The sequence below is a fragment of the Antechinus flavipes genome, chromosome 2 (genome assembly GCF_016432865.1).
Source record: "Antechinus flavipes isolate AdamAnt ecotype Samford, QLD, Australia chromosome 2, AdamAnt_v2, whole genome shotgun sequence".
Lineage (NCBI taxonomy): Eukaryota > Metazoa > Chordata > Mammalia > Dasyuromorphia > Dasyuridae > Antechinus > Antechinus flavipes.
Window position 1 is genome coordinate 158,504,398 of NC_067399.1, and position 13,952 is coordinate 158,518,349.

The 13,952-nt window shown below is 34.9% G+C and overlaps 1 protein-coding gene across 1 annotated transcript in view; it reads right to left on the reverse strand.

Annotated features, from left to right (window-relative positions):
- The window catches only part of RIN2 (Ras and Rab interactor 2), a 221,019-nt gene that overhangs the window by 167,323 nt on the left and 39,744 nt on the right, over window positions 1–13,952 (reverse strand). Inside the window, exon 2 of the mRNA XM_051975855.1 lies at window positions 4,548–4,708. The gene's annotated coding sequence lies outside the window, so the exon portion shown is untranslated. The remainder of the gene's footprint in view (window positions 1–4,547; window positions 4,709–13,952) is intronic.

Sequence of the window (13,952 nt, forward strand, 5' to 3'; positions counted from 1 at the left end):
AGTTTAACACTACTTCATAGAGCAATGTACATCTTAACAGGCAGAAATCTCATAAGAAGAGACATTAAAAATTCTTCTAAGCCTTCTCTGTTTCACATTTTAACAATTATATGTAGCTTACCATTGTTTGAGAGGATTGAGTGCTGGGTCTGGAGTTAGGAAGATTCATCTTCCTGAGTTCATATTTGGCTAGGTGACCCTGGACAAGTCACTTAATCATGTTTGCCTTAGTTCGCTGATCTATAAAATGCGCTAGAAAAGGAAATGGCAAACCACTCTAATATCTTTGCCAAGAAAACCTGAGTCATGGAGAGACAGACGTGACTGAAAATGACCAAATAACAAGCCACTGCTTGCTAATTGTTTCATGTGTGTTCATCTTATCTTTTCCACGTAGGTATTAAATTCCTTAAGAGCAACTGATTAAAGAGAGATCAAGGACTATGGTTAGCAGGAATTAGGAGGCTCTATTTTCATTCCCATTTAAATATTTGGCTCTCATATGAGTGTCTATAGTCTCATTAAAAGGATCTTTCTGCTAAGGCTCAACATATTTAGAGTAAAAAAGCGCTTAACTTTTCCTGCTTCTGAAGTTAAAAAACAAAAGATGACAAAAGACAAGATTAAGACCTCTGTAGAAGTTCCAAAGTTCTACTCTCTAACTTCTGGATATTAATTATCCTCTCAGTTTTGGCAAATAAAAACTTCTTTTGTCTCATTGCAACCAGGTTTTCAAGTGACATTTGGTGGGACTAAATAAAATATGAGCAAAGGTAAAGAGTATTAAAAAAGTGAATGAAATAAAAAGCACAGAATAGAAAAACTCAGCACTGGGTGCAAAGACTTTAAAATTGTCAGCCAGATGATGGCAACATCTGCCTTCAGCTCAAAAGTGAATGCAAAGAACAGAAGAAGGTCTCTGTAGAATCCTTTATCACTTACTATATCTAGAGAGATTTCATTTCATAGATGTGAGTATTGGGGAGAATTGATGAAGAGGCAGTATTAGAAATTCTTATAACAGAATATGTGAAGGGAAGGTAATAATGACTCACATTTCTATAGTACTCTAAGGTCTGCAAAAATACTTATCTCATCATTACTCAGTAAGACAGATAACGAAACTTAAGTCTCACTGTGTTGAGGCTGACTTGAGAAGCATCGCAAAGCTAATAAGTACTGGGCTAAAAACTGAAGGCTGGATCCCCCATTTCTAACTCCAGCATTCTTTAAACCAAGCAGTACCATAATCTAGCACAAGATGCCAACGGGGGAGAGGGGAAAGATGGTGATTTTAAGTTCAGGTGACTAGAGCATGGGAATGATATGGAAATCATTTTATACAAGTATGATTTTATGCCAAGTAAGAAACTATTTTTAGAAGCAAAACACTAGAAACAAATTGTTGTTCTTGGTGTTATGTACATCCCTGGAATGTTTATCCTAGTGCCCATATTCCAGCATAAGAGAAGAGGTAGAAAGTAGGGCTTGGTCAAAATTACAACCATTTGGAAGTTACAGTTCACCTTGGCTCTGCCCAGATCTCTGCTAGGGAGCATCCTGGATTCTGATGATTCAGCAGTGACTCAGGAAATTAGCTAGTACTATATCTACAAATATTGACAGTTAGATAGCTGGACCATAAACAATCCTTCCCCTCTCCCAATATCACCAAGTAATGAGGGTAAGATGTTCCTAACTTTTCCACATATATCTTTTCTTTTCTTTTTTTTTTTTTTTTAAAGCCATCCTTGATTTAGTCAGGGAATTTTTTTTTTCTTATTTCAATATTTTGTATCCCCTCTCTCAGTCATAGAATTGTAGATTAGAACTGAAAAGGGAACTTAAGAGGTCATTTAGGTTCATCCTCTCACTGTAAAGATAGGTGAGGTAGACAAAATTAGCAAGTAGAAAAGGTTGCAACCAAGGTTAAAGGTTGCAAATCTAGGTATTCTTTTGATTAGATTATGTTACCTCAATGACTCTCTTAGATTCATCCTTTTTTCCCCCTGGATTCTGTTTGACATTTCCTTCTGAACTGTAGTCAAAGCATGCTTTCTTTTGTATTTGCTCACTTTATGTCTAAGAAACAGATGGGAGAGTATATGTTCACCCATACATGAAGTCGAATAAGCATAGTTTTTACAGCAATTTGAAATTTTGTGTATTTTAATTACATATTTCCTGAATCTATTTCAGTATTTTGTCCAGAAAATTTTCCCAAAATAGAAGCCAAAAGAAATTTTATGAGTGTTTATAGCAGCTGCCAGATGCATAGTAACACTTAATAAATTAACCTAAAACCTCATTAATTTCCTTGTTTTGGCATCAATTAAAATCTAGGCTTTGGACAGAAATTGTTACAAGATATACCCTAATATATTGAAAATTTTTGTATTGCATGCTGTAGCATAAAAAAGATGATTATTGTGATGAAAAGGAAGTATTCTTTTTTTATCTCTAGTTTAGCAACCGGGTGGTTCCATTTCAAGAGTTCCCACTCTAGTTCCAATTTAGAATTTGTTACTATATGTGATGTTAGGTAAATCACAATAGTATATGGTAATTGTAATAATAGGTAACATTTATGTAGTATTTATTATGTCTCAGGCAATATACTAAACATGTTGATTTGATCCTCACAACACTCATGGGATTATCTGAGGCTGGAGGGGGAGGAGGAAGAAGAGGGGGAAAGGAAGAGGGAGAAGGAAAAGAAAAGAGGAAGGAGGGGAAGGGGGAGAGGGAGAGAGAGAGAGAGAGAAGAAGAAGAAGAAGAAGAAGAGAGAGAGAGAGAGAGAGAATTTAAAACCTGTTAAGAAGGTATTATTGTCATTTCAGGTAGGTGGTAATTAGGGAATACAATGAAAGAGATGAGTCCAAGATCCATTTGGTAAGAGTAAAATTCATAGGACTTTAGGAGTAATTAGCAATAAAAGACAAGGAAGAATCAAAGATAATACTAAAGCTGTTGTTCTATCATGTCCAATTCTTTGTGGCCCCTGTGGGTCATATACTGTCCATGGGGTTTTCTTGGCAAAAACATTAGCATGGTTTGCCATTTCCAATTCCAGTAAATTAAGTCAAATAAAGGCTGAGTCATTTGTCCATGGCCACACATCTGGTCTAAGGTTGCATTTGAATTCAGGTCTTCCTAATTGCAACTCCAGTATCTATCACAGCCTCCCAGCTGCTTCCAATACTAAGGTTACAAACATGATAAATTGGAGAAGATTGGTACTATAGCACACTGAGGTGTTGGTTTTTTTTTTTTTTTTTTTTTTTTTGGTAGCATTTAATTTTTTTAATAGAGTAATTTAAAAATAAAAAACCAAATAAACTTCCATTTATAGATTGGTGGTAGTGCATAGTTATAAAGGACTTGTAAATAATTCCCAATATTTCTGGCCTTTTGGGCCATTTTTAAGACAAAGATCTTCCACAATGAATTCTAGATGATTTTCTTTTCTTTTTGCTTTAACAATTTTTTCCAATTACATGTAAAAAATTTTATCATTATTTTCTTTGAATCCTAAATTCTAAATTCTCTTCTTCCCTTCCTTTGTTCACCCAAGTAAACAACTTGATTTAGATCATACAATACAATCAAAGCATATTAAGTTTGAGGTGATTATGGGATAGTTCTTATAGATATTTGAAACTCCAGAGAGCTCAAGGCCTGATCAGACCTGGACAAAGAGATTAGGGAGTCATTTAAGTAGGGAATCATAATTTGAAAAATGAATGCAATTAATGAAAGAAAGAGTATAAAAAAAGGAAAATGGAAGGCTAAGATCAGACCTTTGAGGACTACCTATTTTAAGGTTATCAAAAGAGCTGGAAAGGGCAAAAAAAAGAAAATAGAAGGAACAAAAAGAGAGGAAAGAACCAGGAATAGGTTGTAGTTCTCCTGAATAGGGAAGAATTACAGAATCATACAATCTTAGAACTGGAAAACACTTCAAAGTCCACCAGTGCAATAATATCTGAACAGGAATCCCCTTTATATTTCTAGGAAGTGGCCAATCAGCCTCTAATGAAGGGAAACACTCCATTTACTTCAATAGCTTATTCTGCTTTTGAAGCTCTAATTGGGAGGAAATTTTTATTTGCATCATGTCACAATCCGACTTTATGATTTCTACCCACTGTTTCTGGTTTTGCTCTCCACGATCAAATAGAATACAGTTACATTGTCTTCTCTCTCAAAAATAACTTACTAATTTTTTAAAAAAATGCTTTTAAGGCTTCTGAATTATTTTTCTCTATCTATCTCATCAACAAATAAATAGCAAAACTATTATGTTTGGAAATGTCAAAAATAACATGGTCTCCAGGAAGACTGAGAAAAATGGATCATGCTAATAATTAACTTTTGGAAAGTGAAAATAAATCATGGAAAAGGACATACTGTCATAAAAAAGTCATATCATTAACATTCCCTATCATTTTATAAATAGTCCAACAAATGGGTAAATAATGACCACCACAAAAGCCAGGCATTTGACCAAAATTAAACTGATTTCATAAATCTGTTTCTTACATACCTGCTCATTCCTGCATCTCTCTTCCTTGTTTTCGGCACTCACAATCCTGGATACCCTAACAGCTATCGCCAGTTATTCCACTCTTATCTTCTTCAGTGAGGGTTAAGTAGACAGGGCCTCTTCTTTATGTACAGTTCCCACTTTATTTTGTTCTTTCCAGTCTGTAACATACAGAGTTAGGCATAAAATGCTTTGTGAGGCTTGGGGAAAATTCACATGCAAAACACACTTTTTATCCCACTTCCAGAGAAACATAGGAAGTTATAGTCAGCACTACATACTGACTATATCTATTCTTCTAAATTTTTATAACCACCCTCCAAGCAAAACGGAACAAAGTTCCTCCTTAGAGAGTTTGAATGTACCCTCCCAGGTTGAAAAAACAAACTCTCAAATGGTTCTTTATATCAGAGAAAGGACACAAGAAATGTTTTCCCTGCTCTCTTCCATTTAGGTTAATTGGTCTTCCGGGGTTTTTTCTTTTTTCTTCCACTTTATAGTAGTTCTTATTTGTTTATGGAAAATTCTATAGAAATACAGCTGGACTCTGCAGACTTCCTATTTTATTCACATACTGTCCCCAAACAACATTTTAACTATTTGCTTTACTTTCCTTTTTCCACCAAATCTATTTTCACTAGGACTGCCAGGAAAGGACTCATTATAGTTTCTTCCTCTAATGAAACACGTCCCACTTCCCTTTCCCTCCTCTCCCCCCTCTCCCCAACTCCAAATCAAATGAAAGGGTCCTTAGCCTGGGATCCGTGAAGTAGTTTTATAAAAATCAACATTGTAATTTTATTTCAGTAAGATGAGTCTTCCTGATTCTAAACCTGGGTACTCTATCCACTGGACCCTTGTACCACCTAGCTGCCATATATATATATATATACTTATTTGCTGTGCCTATATATATATATATATAGGCACAGCAAATAAGTAAAAAAAAAAAATCTTCAGGAACAAAACTCCTTCACAGAAAACTGGAATTAAGAACTAATTGCTAGATTTAACTCTCTAAGCAGTAACTTACCAAGAAGATTTTGATTTATTTACATTATCTTTGTAATCATTTGATATTTGGAGGTACTAGAAACAAATCAGTGCCAATAGGTATATCATATACCTACACATAAATCATGTTATTATTTTTATTTGCAATATTTCCAATTTTGGAAATGGTTCAATATGAATCACTCTAGAATTTGTAAGAAAAACATTCAAATATTATGGATAGCAACATATATATTTTAAAATCTCTCTCCCTCTCTCTAGCCTGGGGCAATTTTTAGTACATAGGAAGTACTTAATAAATGCTTTGGGACTTATTGACAGGCATTAAGTCATAGAATCATAAATTTTGAACTAAAGGGATTTTAAAGGTGCACTAGACCAGTTTTCTCATTTTAAGAGAAGAAATTAAAGCCTGCAGAACTTGTGGCTTGTCTGAGGTGATGTCACTCAGATAGTAAGTAACCATGTTGGGATTTGAACCCAGAATTCTTGATACCATGGCAACTAGGAGGCACGGTGGATAGAGCATCAAATGTGAAGTCAGGAAGACATATTCCTGAGTTCAAACATGGCCTCAGGTACTTATTCACTGTGTGATCCTGGATAAGTCACTTAACCCTATCTGCCTCAGTTTCCTCATCTGTAAAATAAGGTGGAGAAGGATATGGCAAATCACTCCAGTATCTCTGCCAAGAAAACCCCAAATGGGGTCATGGAGATTCAGACATGATTGAAAAAACTGAACAACAATAACTCCTGGTTCTAGGGTTCTTTTCCCTACACTATCTTGCTTTCCTTCATGTTTCGTGATCTTAGAAAACTAGTCAATAAGAAAAACATGTGTATAACTCCTGTTTCTGATACTTCATGACTATGTGACCTTGTGTACTCAGGCAATTAACTAAAACTGTGAGCTGAAGAGCAGTATAGATCAGCACTGGCAGGGCATTTCCTCCTACCAATGAAACAACAGTTCTGGCCAGTTCTGGGTGGGGGTGAGGGGGAAATCAAAGAAATTTTTACTTGTTAATATAGAAGAAATAACTGACCCCCCCCCAACAATTTAAAAGGATGTCACAACAGCTAACACTTCACTGATACATAAGAAGCTGAACTAAAATGAGTCTTACCTTTAGGTTAAAACAATTTCAAGATTTATTCTAAGTGTAAGGCAGGTATAGTCCATTTTAGGTCAATAAAATCATGCTAATCTATAATATAGTTTTGGGGTACTACCTAAGGTTCAGATATGTAATTGGCTCAAAGGAAAAATCTGAGCTAGGATCTTCCAGGTTTCAATTCCAAGACATTATTAACTTCAGCTTAGGTAAATACTTTAAAACCAGATGTAAAAAAGACCCATTGCCCTGACTGGTGCTCTCTACAAGTTGTGGCTCTTGTACTTTTCCACAACACCTATATTTTAGTAACAACCTGGGTGCACAACAACCGATTCCATTCAATGCTTTTGTTTAAACCTGGTTGTTTCCTTTAAAAGTAGTTGTGTTCCTAAGAACAATGCTAATTAGCTTTAAGTTTCAATCTAGTTTCTCAACAAAGTACAATTTCTCTGGGGAATGGTAATGTATTCCTGACCTTGAGAAGGTTAAATTATCAAATTTAGATCTAGCTTCCCTGCTGGGAAAAGCTAAATCAGTATAATTACTTTGTCATAATTCATTAGAAGCTCCATTGCCTTGGCAACAATTATTCATTCAACAAATATTTATCGAGCATGTACCATATGCAAAGCACCGTGGGGGATACAAAGATGAATGAACTTCTAGGCCCATCAACCAGTCTATGAGCCATGAAAAGAAGATTAGAAATTAAAACTTGTAAATAAAGACAAGTATAAAAGTTAAGAACTGCCAGTTAACTTGATGATGTCCGTTTGGATTAGCTCAACAGTGACTACACTAGCTGGAAACCTGTTTTACTTAGATCTTTATGTGCTTCTCTGTCACATTTACTATGTATAACAGTCATCACTGGCAAAGATTTATTAGAATATCTTCCATGTGCAAGAACTATACAAAGGACTAATCCTGCAATTTATAGAGTTTGCTTCTATCCAAAGATTTTCACTAGAGATTTTTTAAAACAATTGATTTAACAGTCATCCCCATGTTGATAAGAGTAGTAATGAGAGTAGTGAAGGAGATTATTATGTTCCTTTTGGCTCAATTTGATTCAGTTTAATAACCTGAGAAACACTCATTATCAGGTATCCACCTAAAACTGTAAGATTTTAAATTTATCTCTACTAAATTTCATCTTATTATCTTTGACTCAGCATTCTAGATCAGGGATTCTTAACTTATTTTCTTTATGAATTCCTCTGGGAGTTTGGTGAAATCTATGGTTTCCATCTCAGAATATTGTTTTTAAGTACAAGTAATAAATAGCATTATAAAAGAAACCAGTTATATTGGAATATAGTTATCAAAATGTATTTAAAAAAGTAAGTTCATGCATTCAAGTTAAGAACCTAGGTTCTAGTTCATCAATATTCTTTTGGATGCTATCATAAATTGTACTAGCCTTCTCTTCCAGTTTTATGCTATTTACAAACTAAATTGAGTGTGCCTTTGACACCTTTAAAAAAGATTCAGTCAAAAAAGCCCAAGGAGTGATCACTGAATCACCTCACTAAAGACCTCCTTCCAAGTCTATATCAAAAAATTAATGACTACTCTTTGTGTCTATAGTTATTCAATCATTTTAAGGAATCATCAATACAAACAATGGTATTATATAAACTATATTTTCCCATAAGAAAACCTGAGAAAATCTGCCAAAATTTTTCCTAAAACTTAGTTAACATGTGGCCTTTTCTTGAAGTTCTGGGCTCACATAAGCAGGGTTGAAAATTGGGAATTGTTTACTAAATAATTTTTGCTTATGCTTCCACCTGAAGTTTCCCCTGGGAGTACAGGAATTCAGCTCAAGCCTAGGTCTTCACTAAACCAATCAATTAATAAATAAAAAGTTCAATGTAATTGAATTCAATCAGCTTTTGCTGAGTGTCTATTATGTATGTTAGGCACTATCCTAGGTGCTGGGAATACAGAGCAAAAAAGAAACATAAATATATGCAAAATATATGTAGAAAAAAAATATAAAGTGATTTCACAGGGAAAAAGCACAATCGAAGAAACTGGAAAAATGCCTCTTGTAGAATGCACTGAAAGAACCTCGGTATCCAATGAAACTGAGATGGGAAGTGGAAGTGAGGAACAAAGGCACAATAGAAAGGTGGCAAATAGAAAGGATAAGGGCCCTCACTTCCTAAATCACCTACACAAGCTAACAAAGCTTGAACTATTATAAATTTGAGTCAACTCTCTATATATTTTAGAAATGAGGTCTTTATAAGATCCTTTGTGTGTAAAAGTGTTTTCCCAGTTTATTGCTTCCTTTCTAATCTTGTCTACATTAGTTTTGATTGTACAAAAACTTTTTAACTTAATATAATCAAAATTATCTATTTTGTAACCAATCAATAATGGTCTCTAGTTCTTCTTTGGTCACAAATTCCTTCCTTCTCCACAGGTCTGAGAGGTAAACTATCCTATGTTCTTCTAATTTATTTATAATCTCATTCTTTATGTCTAGATCATGAACCCATTTTAACCTTATTTTGGTATACGGTGCTGGGTGTAGGTTTCTGCCTAGTTTCTGACATACTAATTTCCGATTTTCCCAGAAATTTTTGTCAAATAGTGAACAGAATGTGTTTTATTTAACTCAATAAACATTGCAAAAAACACCTACCAGCACCTATAAACAGTTAAGATAACTTCTCTCTCCTATTCTATGGTCTTCTGCTTTCCCTAGGGAACCTATCATGATCTCTAGGTTTAAAGTGCAGCCTTGAATATAAATCTTTCTGCAAATAGAATTTGGAGTATCCAAGAATAAAGTGATCTTCCCCCAGGAAGTCAGGATTGTTGTTGTTCAGTTGTTTTCAGTCATGTCTGCCTCTTTCTGACCCTTTTTTTGGGTTTTACTGGTAGAGATATTGGACAGTCTGCCATTTCCTCCTCCAGCTCCTCCAGCTGATGAGGAAACTGAGGCAAACAGGGTTAAGTAACTTGTTGAGAGTCACACAGCTATTAAGTGTCTTAGGCCAGGTTTGAATTCAGGTTTTTCTGACTCCAGGTTCAATGCTCTATCCTAGCTATCTCGGAAGTCAAGATTTTCTCAAAAACTTACTACTGTGTGATCCCTGTCTGATCATGGTTAGATATTCCATCGATGCTTCAGTTTTCTCATCTTTAATGAAAGAGTGGGAAGGGGTTAAGATCCCTTCTTGCTCTGGACCTGTGATCCTGTGTTTCCTCTGGGAGAGGCTTTAAGTTTTTCTCAGAACAACATTTCATTTCTTTTCAGCAATAAGGGTCAATCTTATCCTGTGCATTGCTCTGGCATTTAGAGTATTTCCTCCTGTGATTGACAACCAAAAATAGGCTACAAAGACAGAAACTGAGTAGAAAGCCAGGAAAAAGTTACATTTATCCTCTTTGTAATTGGGGAGGGAAAGAGAGAAAAAAATGGTAGATTCAAGAAAAGATATACTTGGTTCTTAGGTTATCCTGTTCCTTATTTATTTACTGCTTGAAATAGATAGCTTTCAAAAAAGTCCAAAGGTTTTTTTGCTGATAAATTGAAAAGTAGCTATAAAATCTGGCATTAGCTTTGAAGAATTAGGAATTTCCCTAATTCCATTCTTGTTGATAAATCCTCTCTGAATATTGAGCTCCGTAGTACAATATTTTAAGAAATAACTACATTGTCTTTTTTTGTATAAAGCCAACTTCCCAAGTGTGAATTGGGGGAGGCCTGTCTAGACAGCAGTTCATTTGAAAAAAATATTTCAAGGTTTAGTGGGCAGCAAGGTCAACATGAATTAATGGTGTGATATGGCAGCCAGGAAACTCAATACTTATACTACAGAAAGGATAATGATGTACAGAAATAGGGAAGGGACAGCCTGCAGCACTCTGTTCTAGTCATATCCCAATTAGAGTTCAGCTATGGGTAATAACTTTTAGAAAGCATATGTACAAGCTGGAGACTTTCCAGAGAAGACAACCAAAATGTTAAGGTGTTGAATTTATATCATACCATATATAGACTGACTGAATTTGGCTCGTAGAAGGGAAGATTTGGCAGGCAATGGGAAGGGGGAACAGCAGAACCAGATACCCACTGCTTACAAGTATATGAAGGGTTTCCATGGGGAAGAGGGATCAGATTTTTTCTGCTTGGTCCATTATCAGTTATTTGAGAGCAGGAGCTGTTTTTGCCTTTCTTCATATTTCTGGTGCTTAGCACAATTCCTGGCACCCAAGAAGCACTTAATAAGTGTTTATTGACTAACTGTTTGACCCCAAAGTGCAGAACTAGGAGAAAGACAGACTGAAAGGGGAGCAATTTAAGTTTGACATTAGGAAAAAATTCCCAGCAACTAACTGTGTCTATGAAAAAATGCAGTGGGTTGCCTTAAGAAGAACTAGGTTCCCAGTCACTGATGGTGTTCAGGTAAAAGCTCATTGACCTCTTGTCAGGTATACTGTAGAAACAGTAGTATCAAATCCAAATAGAAATGCAAAAATGTTTGTAGCAGCTCTTTTTATGGTGGCAGGGAATTAGACATTGAGTAGATATCCATTAATTAAGAAATGGCAGAATAAATTATGGTAAATGAATGTAATGGAATATTATTGTTCTATAAGAAATGATGAGCAGGCTGATTTCAGAAAAGCCTGGAAAGACTTACATGAACTGATGCTGAGTGAAGTGTTCAGAATCAGGAGAACAGTGGATACAGTAACAAGAAAATTGGGTGATGATCCACTATGATAGACTTGGCTCTTCTCAGTAAGGCAATGACCCCAGACAATTCTAATAGATACCCTTTTTTCCTTCCCATGGTCTTTCCCTTTTGTTTTGATTTTTCTTTCACATGACTGATATGGAAACTTATTCAAAACAATTGTACATGTATAACCTATAACAGACTGCTTGGTGTCTTGGGAAGAGGTCAGGGAAAGAAGGGAAGGAGAGAAAAAAATCTGAAATTCAGAATCTTACAAAAATAAATATTGAAAACTATCTTTACGTGTAATTAGAAAAAAATACTATTAAGTGGAAAAAAAAGAAACCACATGTTTACTGATACAGATAAAAAAAATTAATATCTTTGTGACCCTGGATAAAATATTTAACACTATTTGCCTCAATTTCCTCTTCTGTAAAATGATCTGGAGAAGGAAATGGCACACCATCCCAATATCATTGCTAAGAAAACCCCAAAGAGTCAGACATGACTGAATGACTGGACAACAATTACTAATACATCAAAATTAGAAAGGAACTACATTTTATTCTTGTTCAGGCTGCACTCAAGAGTGTTGTGGGCTCCTTGTGTTTGACATTTGTGTTGTAGAAGACATTCCATTCTTTTTCATATACTTGCCAGATGATCTAGATCTTCAAGGAGCTTACAATTCTAACTATAACCCAAGGATCAAATAGAATACCAATACTACTTTGGGAAGTCAAACTAAATTCAATTTCAGGAATTCTCTTTCTAGTAACTTTGGTATGTCTAGCATTCATCCTATCCTTCTTGTCTCTCTTTTCTTTTCCTCTCTTTGCTTCTTATTTTCCATTTCCCTCCTTCCCCCTCTCATTGTCATCAAGATTTAGTTGATGTTTTAGAATATTGAGTTCACCTACAAGAAATCAAGGTTTTCAATAGACATTTGACCATTGACTACACTCATTACAATCCACACAAGTTATTCACCTCTGAGCCTATTAACAGAGAAAAAGATATTTTCTTGGTCCCTTCCCACAAATTTTTCCCATCTCTGTATAAACAAATTTATAATACCAATAGGGGAAATCCCAGTAGTTTGAATACAACTGGGGCTTGGATGAAGGCATCATTTGCATATATCTCTGCTCTTATTCTGTATTCCTACTTCTATATAGCACAACACACTCAGATAATTTTAGCTCCCTTGCTCTATTCAGTCCAGGTTCTCTTGGCACTGCTCTAAAAATCAATGCCTTGGTGAAATGCCATCACCATATTTGTGACTTGTCTTTTTTGTCCCATCAATCCCTGCTCTCCTTCAAACAACACTTCTGCTTAGGATCCTGAAAAATTTAAGAGAGTTTTTTCCCATCCCATTAGTTTATGTTCCTTTCTTGTTTTAAATGAGCATTCCTAATAAATTCCTAAATGTTTAAATGTGAAAAGATCTTGATAGTCATTATTTTAATGACCATTGTCTTATTTTTTAGATTCTAAGAATACATTTCTTACTTTGGTAGTATCTGTAACTGTTTCTGATTTCATTTACTCAAATAAATAAGTTAAAATTGAAATAAAAAACAAGACAAAGAAAATGTCAGTTCAAACAAAAAACAGCATTTCTGAAACAGATGGCCATACACACAAGATAAACAATAGGATATCCTTTTCCTACATAGCTGCCAGTAACTATGTGAACTTCCAGACTTTGCATGAATCCTTGATTTATTGAGCATATGCTTGTACTAATGTAAAGTTACAAATGACTAGAAATTAACAAGCTCTATCACCAAAAGATCATCAGAAGACTACCTCTTACAAAAAATGGTTTTGAAGGATATTACGACTGATTCTGACTAAGACAGACTTAGAATTCAGGAATAAAAAAATGATAATCCCATGTGCCTTGATCAGACCATACTTGCAAGATTTTGTTTGAGAACAACATTGATATCTGATAAGGTTGCCAGAGAAAGTGATAAGGATGGCAAAGGATCTGAGTTGATATAATATGAATATCATTTGAAGGAAACAGGCATATCTAACCTGGAGAAAAGAAGAGGGTAATCACATAGAAGATTTGTTCTGTGTGTCCCCAAAAGGCAGAAATGAGAGCAATAGGAAGATGTTTCAAAGAGATATAGGTTAAAAAAAAAAAACCTGCTAAGCCTTGTCTAATAATTAGATAAAAGTGGAATGGGATTCCTTAGAATGTGGTGGATTCCTTCTCATTTGAAGCCTTTAAGCAAAAATGGGATGGCCACCACTCAGGAAAATTTTATAGGTAACCTTTTTCTTTCTTTCTTTTTTTTCTTCTTTAAGATATGAGCTTCACTACGTGGTTTCTGAGATTTCTACTACTTCAAAATTCAGGAATTTCAGAATTTCAGAAATCATGTGATTCTGAAATATGTGTTCTTGGAAAATAATGTTGAGTAGAATCTGTCCAAAGTATAAAATAAATATCCATAAGGATGGAGTAGAATTGATCCTGGAAGCAAAATAATGGCAGTGATGATGGGGGAAAGTGATAGAAGTGGTAATGACAATGATGAGATACT